This window comes from Lepidochelys kempii, chromosome 16, assembly GCF_965140285.1.
Source record: "Lepidochelys kempii isolate rLepKem1 chromosome 16, rLepKem1.hap1, whole genome shotgun sequence".
NCBI classification, from domain to species: domain Eukaryota; kingdom Metazoa; phylum Chordata; order Testudines; family Cheloniidae; genus Lepidochelys; species Lepidochelys kempii.
In genome coordinates this window covers 26,336,470-26,349,258 of record NC_136395.1, presented here as the reverse complement: position 1 = coordinate 26,349,258, position 12,789 = coordinate 26,336,470, and the positions used below count along the sequence as shown (strand labels likewise).

At 40.0% G+C, this 12,789-nt stretch overlaps 1 protein-coding gene across 7 annotated transcripts in view; it reads right to left on the bottom strand.

Annotated features, from left to right (window-relative positions):
• Positions 1–12,789, bottom strand: part of NEK6 (NIMA related kinase 6) — a 106,914-nt gene that overhangs the window by 68,382 nt on the left and 25,743 nt on the right. For 6 of the 7 annotated variants that reach the window (XM_073314021.2, XM_073314020.2, XM_073314017.2 and 3 more), the window contains exon 2: positions 6,171–6,242. The exons of the other annotated variant lie outside the window; for it this stretch is intronic. The gene's annotated coding sequence lies outside the window, so the exon portion shown is untranslated. The remainder of the gene's footprint in view (positions 1–6,170; positions 6,243–12,789) is intronic. 7 annotated transcript variants of the gene reach the window in all.

Here is a 12,789-nt window from a genome sequence, read left to right as displayed (position 1 = left end):
GTTTGTTTTCATTGTCCATGGGGAGAGGAGTACAAAGAATCAGCATAAGTAAGAAAAAGTAACATTAGATGTTAACATTCTTTCACTTTTAATAATCTGTAAGTTTATTAGTAACACAGATAAGGAAGATCATGATGGGTTTGTTTGTTTGTTAAAAAAAAAAAAGCCCCTTTAATAATAATACCCATCTCTTATATAGTACTTTTCATCAGTAGATCTCAAAGCCCTTTATAAAAGGTGTCATTATTCCCATTTACAGATGGGGAAATCAAGGACAGAGAGGGAAAGGTGACTTGCCCAAGGACACCCAATGGGCCACTGGTCAAACTGGGAACCCAGATCTCCTGAATCCTGGTCCAGTGCTTTATCCACTAGACATATGGAATCTCTCTTAGACACACCCGCAAGTAGTTTGTGCATTATGTGTTGCTGTCGGAGCCATCAAATTTATAATTCTCTAAAAACATGGGACCTAAAATAACTAGGATTTATAAAGGTTTCTTATTTAAAAAGAAAGCATAATAAAAAATCCTACATGCACAGAGAACATACTGATACGGGCTTACTGACAGATTCCCTTTTTGCTTCTTACCACCCAAGACAATTAAGTTGCACACTTAAAAATTGAAGATACTGGAATGCATTAAGATATCAGGTCCCAGCTGCCATACTCGAACACTGATTCATATCTATAGTCTAACACTGATCTTATATCACATCTACCATAGCCTGCCTTAGGGACAGAATGAAGTCCAAAAAGATATCCAGTTATTTGTAAAACTGAGAAGCCAAGCCAGTCAGCAGATCACATGAAACTCAGGCACTTCTAAGAGAACCATAACTCTGTAGGAAACACAAGGTATGTTCACTTACAAGGAGAGATTAGACAATGGGAAAGTAATTAACAGCTCAGAATAACATAGCTACCGCAAGCATGCAGAAGAGTTTATTAGGAAGAGTATTAGGGTTTGGCCAGTGTTTGCTTAAAGTACTGTAGCTGCAAGCAAATAAAGGAGTAAGAATAAAATCAGTTTTGAAAAGAGATATGGCTGAGCTCACATGACACCAGCTCTGATCCCCGCTGACACCTAAGGGACAGAGTGTCCTGCTTGAAACTGGCAGTTCTGCTATTCCAGGCTCTTATTGGCACACACTCACACTATAGGTAGACTGGTAAATTTATCCTCAGTAAGAGGACCGATAGAGGGCCTTCAGATTGCTGATAACAATGGAGAAGCACTTTTTAATGTCAGCAAAGGCTCCTGAATTGTAACTCTACAATAAACTAAAAGGAGTACTTGTGGCACCTTAGAGACTAACCAATTTATTTGAGCATGAGCTTTCGTGAGCTACAGCTCACTTCATCGGATGCATACCGTGGAAACTGCAGCAGACTTTATATATACACAGAGAATATGAAACAATACCTCCTCCCACCCCACTGTCCTGCTGGTAATAGCTTATCTAAAGTGATCATCAGGTGGGCCATTTCCAGCACAAATCCAGGTTTTCTCACCCTCCACCCCCCCACACAAATTCACTCTCCTGCTGGTGATAGCCCATCCAAAGTGACAACTCTTTACACAATGTGCATGATAATCAAAATACAGACTAACACGGCTGTTACTCTGAAACCTACAATAAACTGTTGCATATTTTTTTAAGTTTTATGACACTTTAAATAAAAATAGGCAAAAAGGTAACTAAAGCCAGTATTCCAGTTGCACTTTTAAACATGAATACAATGCAGTAGAGGACACTGGGAATGCCTACTATAGCTAAAAGCTGCAAAACTGTTTACAATCTCCCATCTTCCCAACCCTATTTTCAGATGCTTATACTTTTCTAACAAACAAGTAGACAAGATTGTTTGAAACACTCACATTCTGGGCTAAAGTTTCCCTGCTTGATCTCTGTAAGGTGAAATTTATGGATTAAAGAAAGCTACATGTGTAAAGGCTAATTTGTAACTAAAGAGTATATTGAAGACTGAATTACCAATTGATACCTCAGTCATTCTAACTTCTTTGTTTACATAATTAATATATTTGTAAACCTTTGTTATTTAAACCAGGAACTATTCGGGCTATGTTACATTCACAATATGGGGAAGACTATCCCACCAACTCCTAAGAGGTAACTACCACAAAACCTTAAACATCACTAGGACAATGATTTTCCAGGACTGAATGTAAGGGAGCACTTCAAAATTGTGTCTCTCGGTCTTAACTGTTCTTTTCAGAATTGCTCAAGTCCATGGGCTATTACAGTCTTGCACCTTATATTTTGGCTGTACAAATCAGGATGGGATGCTGCATGCAGGTACATGTTGTTGTCTGCAAGCAGCACTCTTCCTATATTAAACAGGAAATAAATGCAGGCTGCACTGTAAGAATCTTCAGCTGATTTTATCCATCTTATGCCGCCAGAGTCACAAAGGTGTCAGTACATCACTGCTAATCAACACAGTGTAATACTTTAATGACTCTTCTCTTTTTAAGATGTTGAATTTTAAAAGGTAAAGTTCCACTGAGGTTGGAAGTAAACGATCGAGAGGATTTTGGCACCATCTGTACCCAAAGAAATTGGTCAAAGAAAGGTAATTAAGTTACAAGAAATCCAAGACCTTCACTGGGTAACAGAATTCTGCTAGATCTTGGATCCAATATTGCTACCCAGTTTGTTAACAATAAGGAAACACTTGTCGGATGGAAGGTAAATCTACACTGCAGTCGAATGATCTCAGCTCAGATAGGCATACTCTCACTAGCTTTAATTTAGCTTGCACACTAAAAATCACAGTAAAAACACAGTGGCATGGGTTTCAGTGCCAGACATACATGCCTACCTGATTCTCTGGGTACTTAGTCATGTTGCTAGCCCATGCTGAAGCTCATGCTGCCTCGTCTTCATTGCTATTTTTAGCATGCTAGCCAGATTAAAGCGAGTACAAGTGGGCCTACCGGAGCTGCAAATCACACCTTCAACTGCAGTGTATGCTTTTTCCACAATACATAAAAAATATAGACACCATTCCCACTCAGTAGATGCAGCGCATTCTGAAATATGGCTAAACTCAATCTGAAGGAATAATTATGTTGATTTTATGGTGCATGCACTCCATCTTCAATCATGTATTTTATGTAGCTTTCTTAAAAGGGATACTTAAGTCACTGACATCCAAAATGTGAAAACTTAAAGGTATATTTTACATTTCCATAGCAAATGTGCTCCTGCCAAAATGAGTGTTTTTTAAATTAATCCCTGCAAAGATAAATAACCCAGAAAACGGTTCCAGCTCTAGCTCCTGTATTCATAGCTGTACAGCAGTTTCTAACTGAACCACAAAAGAAATGTACACTAGATTAACAGACCTGAAAACTAAAAATTTTCTGTTTATCTATCCATAGCTTTGCAACAGCAATTCAAGCTTCCTCAAGATTTGTAAATTCCAAGAGTGTGCCACAATTCTAACTTGCAGGAACTATATCCAGGGGTAAGAGGAACATTTCATCTCCATGGCCTATTCAGACCTTGTCCTCTCTTGAGACACACAACAAGACTACAAAAATTAGTGCACTGTGATGGTGAGTTTGAAGATGTGATTCCCCTGACAACTAGACAGAGATCAACAAACTCATTTTACCTAATGCTTTCCAGTCAACTTTCAATACATTATCACTGGCACAATACAGCATCAAAGAAATCAGACAGAAAAAATCTAGTCAAGTCCTGGTTAAGCAAAATACGAAAGGTACACAAAATCAACAGTAGAGAACGTTAATAAAAGACCAGAACTGAAAAACATTTAATCAGACTCCTTCTCACTTCCTTTTCCCATTTGGTAATAAAAACATAATTCCAGAAGAATATTTGAAGAATTCATCATCTGTTTAACCACCAAAGACAACAGTTGGAAACAAGTCAAGAGGCCCTGGAACGAGCTCTCCCTACCCACTGGCAGTGTCCGACTCTACTTTGTCCTAGCCCTGCACTTTCATTACTCAAGAGATGGGCTCTCTCTCATTGTTACTTCCAAGGTACTTAGGAAGCTCAGACTGTTCTTGTTTGGGCCTTGCAGCTGGGGAAGTGTAAACAGATATATTTTTAAAATAGCACAGAGGTGTGCCACACATTCCCCATATTGGATGAAAAAGGGAAGTTATCACAATCACCTCTGAGAAGAGTAAGTTACAAAAAGTAACCAATGCTGAATTTCTGTTTGAGGCTATTACAAATGCTCACATTAAATATTTCAAATGCACAAGATCCAAGTAGGTCATATGCCACAAAAATCAATATATGTAGAGGCTAAGTCATTCTCCAAAATTATGCATGTCATTCATGGGATCCTTTGTAGTCAGTGTTAGCCACTTGTTGAAATCAGGCTCTCAATCTTTATTTTTTTTTAATCAAATTTTAAATTAATATTTTTGCTTCTGGACAATTATTTATTCTGAGAATTCCTGTTTGGACATATGGTTCCTTTTTACTGTGAGGTATGAATGGTCATTGTTGGGGTTCCATTCCCTATAAGCAGCACGGAGTAACTGTGAGTGAATATTAATCTTCTCAGCTTCTAGAAAGGGAAATGTAGGGAGGAAAGCTTTCATCACTGCTTTTTCAAGCATGGCACTTGGAGAATTCTGGGTAAAAATTATTAACGGCATGCTATGAGTCTTGCAGTATTTGGGGTAAATTCTAAGTGACCACGCAAGTTCTGAATGATGCTGATGACCGACCGACCAACCAATCTAATGAACCCAGCAATACCGCATACCAATTGTGGTCAGTTTCACACAACATTAAAGCATAAAATGTCTTTAGTTAGTGCTGGCACTTTACCTATAAGTGAAAAATGATAGGGATGCTCTTTTGAAGGGTTCAGAAACACAAGAATGATCATATAGGAAAAGAATAAGTGGCCAGTTCAGTCAGGTATTCCTCCTCCTGCCATGCCAGAATAGACCAAATGACCCATCCATGCCAGTGCCTCAGTCAGTGGCCAATGCAAGAAGTGTCAGAGGAAAAAAAGTAACCCTGTGCTAAACGAATTGTATAATACTATGCCACAAAGAGAAGCTTCTTCTTTACCTAAACCAGTGGTCCCATATGGCCTGAAACACAACTGGCGTTTACAATTTTGTCCGAGACTAGAGTAATCGCAGGTGCTTGTCCAATTTGCATAAATCTCTAATCAGTTTTGAAATTCACAATCATTTGTCTTAGCAATATCTTGTAGCAGCAAGTTCCACAGGTTTATGGCATGTAAGATTTTATGAAAGCAGTATAACCTAGCCCAGGGGTTCTCAAACTGGGGGTCAGGACCCCTCAGGGGGGGTCGTGAGGTTATTACATGGGGGGTCACGAGCTATCAGCCTCCACCCTAAACCCTGCTTTGCCTCCAGCATTTATAATGGTGTTAAATATATTAAAAAGTGTTTTTAATTTATAAGGGTGGGGTCACACTCACAGGCTTGCTATGTGAAAGGGGTCACCAGTACAAAAGAAAACTTGCAAATTACGATTAAGCAACATTAGCAAAACTGGCTGTGCTGTTTATATGCAATCTTCAGTATGTCACAAGAATGGACACAGGCTGGTAAGTGGGACACTCTCTCTGCATCCCCACCAAATCTAGAAAATCAAGGAACAAACTTCTTTTACTGAAAATAAAGAGAACTCATATGAACAAAGAAGCCAGTGATATGCTTCAGTTATTAAAATGCTGGCACTTAGCTGCACATTATAAATAAATGAAGCAACATTGTCTCAGTTAAGCACTTAGTTTCGTAAAGAAGACAGGTTTCAGAGTAACAGCCGTGTTAGTCTGTCTTTGCAAAACGAAAAGGAGTACTTGTGGCACCTTAGAGACTAACCAATTTATTTGAGCATGAGCTTTCGTGAGCTACAGCTCACTTCATCGGATGCATACCGTGGAAACTGCAGAAGACATTACCTTAATGTCTTACATTAATGTCTTCTGCAGTTTCCACGGTATGCATCCGATGAAGTGAGCTGTAGCTCACAAAAGCTCATGCTCAAATAAATTGGTTAGTCTCTAAGGTGCCACAAGTATTCCTTTTCTTTTTGTAAAGAAGACAGTCATCAGGACATCATACAACCACACAAAAACTGGCAGGTCTTGTATGACTGAATATGCTGCTTACCTAAATATCCGCAGTGGAGTTACTGGCGCAGGATTGTTTGCCTGTACCCAAACCAGTAGGGAAAACAGTTTACTGGAAATAAAGGAAGGAAATAAAACATGGTTAATTAGAGCTGAACCCAACTTAAAAACAAAACATTTTCAGAAAAGAACAATTAACACAGCAGAATGCTGCCTTCCTTCCACCAACAGATCTGAAGTTATAAACTCAAAGGCTAGGAAGACAGCACTCTGAAAACGTATAGGATACCAAACTTCCAACTCGCCGTCTTTTGATGTGTGCACGCACATATATGTCAACACCACTTTAGGAATACATCCCAAATACAGCGATCCACCCAAACCTCAAATGATGTGGAATCTGGTCCTCTCTCAGCCCACATACTAGAATAGGTTTGTCTAATATTTGTCCCTGTATTTGAAGGAGTGGCATGACATGAAAGGAAAGCACACTCCAAACACTCACCCACAAAGGAAATTCCCCTATCAAGCAATTATGAAAACTGCTGAGCTAGTCTCTAAACATCCTAGCACCCACTGTCATCATTCTGAAGAACAGTTATTACTACTACAATCTATTCATTTATATATTGTAGCACTATTCACATGCAAAATGCAATTTTTACAAAGCCAGAAACAAGGTACACAAGCACAAACAAGTAAAACAGGTTTTGACTTAGATTGGAAATAAATGAATTTATCTGCTACCTCAGCTGCATCTTTACTAACATCTGTGAAACGAACAAAGTAAAATCAATAACGTAATTAAAAATCATCAGCATAAGATCATAAAGAACTGTAACCACACAAACCCAAAGTTTTTATAGCTAGAAGAGCACAGATCTAGAACCAAATTCTGCCCTGACTTATATCTTGTGCAGTCACACTATTCCTGAAACTCTGCCTTCAGTCAGCTCCAGTACCATCTGCCCAAGCCAAAGCAACCTGTCAATCAAGATCCCAATTCACCACCTCTCCTCATATAAAGTTAAATGAACCCCCTAACCTGAAGGGGCCCACAAGTGCAACAAGCTCACATTCTCATGGGAACTCCTCCACAGGACTATATCTCCCAAACAGACCTGCCTCTTGCTCTTCTCCTTTGACTCAAATATTCTACTCAGCCAAAACCAAGCTTCCACGATCCCCTGCAGGTATCTGACAGGTGCCTTTCATAGGGCAGAAGAGCCCAGGGTTCTTGGTACTGGAGACCAAGATCACTAGTTACAAGATGTACTTTAAGGAACAGAACCTCGTCAGCGTTCAGATTCTTACGCACCAAATCCCCAAGGTGCAGCTCCTCTCCAAACCAGCCTTGGCAACAGCTGCAGCCAGCTTAATCAGGTATTAGCATGTGCCTTTGGATGCCTAAAACTCAACTAGAGAGCAAATTATCCTCTCCCAGATGAATACGCAGTATGACTAGTGCCAAAAACCTCCCAAGGAGATAGTGAAGCAGCAGTAGTTGTGCCTAGCATGTGCCTGTTTCCTGAGCCAGCACACCTCCATCTTATTACCAGGCATAGCCAGCTGCTTTCCATATGACTGGCACTCAGTCCTTTTTGCTGCCCGCAATGGTACTGAGTGTCAGCAAACCCAAATGTCCACAGATGAACTATTGTTAGCTGATCTAATAGGTAGGAGACAAAAGAAAGGATTACACTACACAGAGTAGTAGTGCCCCCCTGTCCCACAGAAAGAAATTGTCCTCATCTGGCTCTGCAGTAACAAGCCTTTTGTTAATCCATCAGGGCCATTGAGGTGGATACTCCTATAAGGACGAAATGAGCCAAACAGATTACTGCTTTTCTTTGCATTGCTACAAACAAATAGCAGGGCTTTGCACTGTTACATCTTATACTGGAGGTGATGGGAAAAATGAAGCCCAGAAGCTAAGTGACTTCCATAAGGCCATTATGAGGCTCAGTATTCCCATCTGTAAAATGAGGGTAGTAGTGTCCTGCCTTACAGACATGCCAAGTGGCCTTTTGCATCTGCCATATGGTTTGAGATCAACAAATAGAAGGTAGTATAGCAATGCAAAATATATTAATGAATAGTGTGTATAGACTATACGCCCACATATGTACTTTTTCTCCAGTTTACTATATTCCTCTACGTTTCTTCCCCACCCTCATTTCCTGGGGGGCCAAATGGGAAAAAGAACTATATTTGGATGAAAATAGCTAGTGTAACAAAATAAGCAATCAAGATATTGTTATGATATGAATACAGCATAACTAAGATGTGTTCTATGCAAGATGGGCCATGTGCGGTATCACTGGAAAGGTTATGATTTACTGAATCTGATTATCCTATTTGTATGCACGTATCATTTCTGTATCTGAAGTTAGGAATATGGACTATGTATCAATTACAAAAGTGTTTGCACCTGGGAAACGCCCACCAGGCAGAATGTAGTCAGTCTGGCTGGTTAGTCAATGGGCCATTACGGAGAACAATAGAACTTTGAAGTTGCCAATCTCCCATCTTCCTGAGAAGCTTCCTAGGATGCTACTTTGACACTGCAGGGTCATGTGATCATATCACCTGGTACTGGACCCCATCTTGACCTACTAGTATTTTTCCACTAATAGGGCTGGGGACCAAACTGGAAAACAAAGGATTCCAGCCATATGTAAATCCTCTTTAAGGCAGGGACGTGAGTTAATCTTGGTCAGTTCTTCGCTGAATCCCTGCCCAAGATGACTGCCAAAAACACCTAAGACTGATCTGGGGAAGAAAGGACTGGACTCAGGCTAGAAGGTGTCTGGTCTGTGAAAGGAATATCTGGAGTTCTCAGCTGCAAGCAAGAGTTTTGTCTTCAAGAATCTCTGTAACCTGCTTAAAACAACACTTAGGGTGAGAAATTACTTGTAGCCAGTTTCTTTAGTGTATTAAGTTTAGTTTGCATGTTTGCTTTATGTGCTCAATAATCTGCTTTGATCTGTTTGCTTTCCTTTATAATCACTTACAATCTATACTTTCTAGTTAACAAACTTGTTTTGTTTTCTTTAAACCAGTTTGTGCAATTCATAACTGGGTGACAAGAAGCTGTGCATATCTTCCTCCACATTGAGGGAGGGAGCGATTTTCATGAGCTTACGCTGTACAGATTTCTGTGCAGAGCAAGACAATGCAATTTTGGGTTTGCACCCCAGAGGAGGTGTGCATTTGAGTACTGGACAATCCCCTAGCTATTCTTCCCAAGCAAAGCTGATTTCAGTGTCTGTGTCTTTCTGCAGCTGGGTGTGTCCCTACCTGTGTGTGTGCTAGAGGAGGCTTGAGGGCCTGGCATAGCAGGACAGTGTGAGGGAGCCCAGGCTGGTGGAACAGGCAGGCTCAGTGGGATTCCAGTACAACAGGTGGCACCCCAGAGTGGGGGAGCATCCCGTCACACACACCCTTCCAAATACCTGTGCATGATTTGTCCGCATTCAAGTGGGTGCCCTATCAAGCCCCTGCCCAGTCACCCTGTGGCATACACAGAGGGATCCAACACTTAATTGTGATTGTGAATAAAAGCTCTAATATTATGTATCGGATGAGCAGGCTCTTCGGTCAATGACTGATGTACAAATAAACATTTTACACACGGGAGCCAGGGTTCCCCAAACTCTAGTGAGTGCTGTGTCATTTATAGTAGGCTCCCTGAAAGAGTGAAGTGATGCAAACTATTTTACAAAGTAACCACTACCACAATGATAATACTTTCCTTCCTCTCTGCTGCCCAATAATGTTCTCTCTCCGGCTTACTCATAAAATAAATCTGTCAAGATGCTATATGAGATTACCTATATTTTTAAATGATGATCTAGGCTTATGATTACATTATCTCCCTGGTTCAGTGTACGTGCGATGGAAAAGGCAGTCCAATCCTAGGAGAGTATTATTTTCGAGTGACTTTTATTGTCCATTATCTTACAGCATTTATGCCACAGCCATGATGTCTGGTAGGAATATTTCACAATAGAAATATCTTTGTCGTTAGTATTCTCATTGCAATTTAGTCAGATCAACCTTTAAATCCCATCTATCATACTGAAGTGCTTTGGCAACACAAGTACAGTAATATATGCTTCCATGTAGAACCTAATTACAGGCTAGGTTAAACAGCATATTCCCCCCCTCCTGTATTACAAGGAGATAAGAAATCCTGAGCAGGCTTTGGTTTCTCACCCTCCCTTTTTGTTGGTGGAAGTACAAGACCAGTTCATTATAACAGACTGATTCCGTCTGGCACATGACAAAAATTCAGTTGAACCTAAACAAACTTCTGACAGCATTTCCAAAAGCAGAGAATATTTACTGTAAATCCTTGACAAATTTTTCCTCCTCAGTTCGTCTCTCTCTGTCTCGACAGTCACCTTAAAATGACTAGAAATTACCATAAGTAAATAGCAGTTTAACATCCAAAAAAAGAGTGTTAACATTTAATACACACCTGCCAAAACTAAAGAACTATTAATAGGGACGTTAAAGGAGAAAACTTGAGACATGCCATTGAAATGCATTAGATAGGAGAGAATTCTGCAAGAAATGAGTAAGAAAATACAATTTAGCAAACATTTTGCTTAAAGAGACTAAGATCAGACCACATACGTAAAGGTAGCTTTTATACCACAGTGAAGAGAAACCTATTAAAAAGAATATAAGCTCTTCAGAGCAGGGACTATGCATTCTTTCTTACTAACAGCTAGAAAAAGTGACAGGAATTCAAGATAAAAACTGTCAGACATGAAGCTCACGCATATCAATTGAGAGTTTCAAAATCTAGGGCTTGGTCTGCACTTGAAGATTATGTTGGCATGGTTATGTTGTCCAGAGTTGTGAAAAACTACACCCATGACACAGCTATGCCAACATAACCCCCAGTGTAGACCCAACGATGTTAACGGAAGAGTGGTTCCATTAACATAGCTAACATTGTTCAGGCAGGTGGTGTTGCTACACCAACAGAAAAGGGTGTTCCTACACCCTTCTATTGGTGTAGGCTGCATCTATACTATGGGGCTTTCCTGGCATAGCAATAACCCAACCTAAAACAATGTCAGAGGAAGTTGTACAGTATTCTCCAAAATATAACTCAACTTGAATAATGTACACCTGCAAAACCCAAGGAGATACACTATTAATCAGCATGAAGACTGTGTAAAGGCTATTGAGGTCTCCCTACAATACACCTGTTGATCTCGTGTCATGGTGATGTTAGTTCATGGATACAGTTCCTAAAACTTACAGCTAATATATTGTCTAATTCAGTTTTATTGTTCCCCAAAGGCACAAGCTCTAAAGAGCTAGAATAGCAAAATTCAACTGTCTCAATCTCTCAAGTTTAAGAAGTTTTTAAAGTGTGCATTGTGGAGCCAATATAACAAAAAAAGGCATCAATCATTACAGTCTATGCAAATACATACGGTGACAAGGCTGAAAAGCAGATGAACTCACCCAATAGACCACAATGGTTCCAGTTCAGGGGTTTCTCAACTTTTTCCTTTCTGAGCCCCCCACCTTCCCATTCCCACAACATCCTATAAAAACTCCACACACACCCTGGTGCCTCAACAACTGTTTTTCTGCATATAAAAGCCAAGACCAGCGTTAGGGGGTAGAAAGCAGGGCAACTGCCTGGGGCTCCATGCCACAAAGGGGCACAGGAAGTTAAGTTCCTTGGGCTCCCGCTCCAGGTGGCAGGGCTTGGGGCTCAGGGAGTCAGCCTCATGCGGTGGGGCTTCAGCTTTCTGCCCTGAGCCCCAGCCAAGTCCAGTGCTGGCCCTGCTTGGTGAACCCCCCTTGGTGAAACCTGCTCGCAGCCCCGCAGGGGGCCCCAGACCCCTGGTTGAGAACCATTGCTCCAGAGTAACAAGGCATTCATTCAGTCTTTAAAAAATGTAGTTGTTTGGTAGTAAAATGTCTTATGAAACAGTTTCTGACTGAAAGCAAGAGTTTCTTTTCAAAATTTCTTGACCATATTTTTAAATCCCAAAAGTTATCAATTAATCCACTACAATTTTTTTAATTCAGTCTTTCTTTAGATTTATACAAGTGCAGAAAGGTATCTTAGTCAAGATTTTTTTTTTTGTCTTTACTGTTCCAAGTGGAGTATCACTTAAACGGGTAACTACCTCTAATGAGAGTTACATATGTACATGGCAAGGTGAAATATTTAAATGAAAAAAATATTTCTTTATTTTTCTTATATCTGAAAAATAATGAATATGTAAATATCTGCTGCCAGGCTCAAATACAGAAGCCAAGTTTCAGCCCGCAGCAAAAATTTTACATGCAAGTTATAAACCCCTAAAAAAAGAGAAGAGAAGCTTTATAATGGAAAAGCTGACAGACCCTTAACTGGAAGCAAAGAACTGAAGTCTTCTTAGTATTTTAGTCACACACATCCCATTTTATGGGAATTAGAATAATTTATCCTGAAGGCAGGTGCAGATGAGGTTTTGTTAAGACTTTGTGTAGTTTTTACTAGTTGCAACAGCTAGAGTGCTGGGCATTGTTTCCTTGAAGATATCAAAATTCATTAACTGAGAACACTTTAGTTAAAGAACTGAAAACCCTAGAGCTTTTTTCATATTATGTCATGTCAACAACTGATATTCATTAAACAA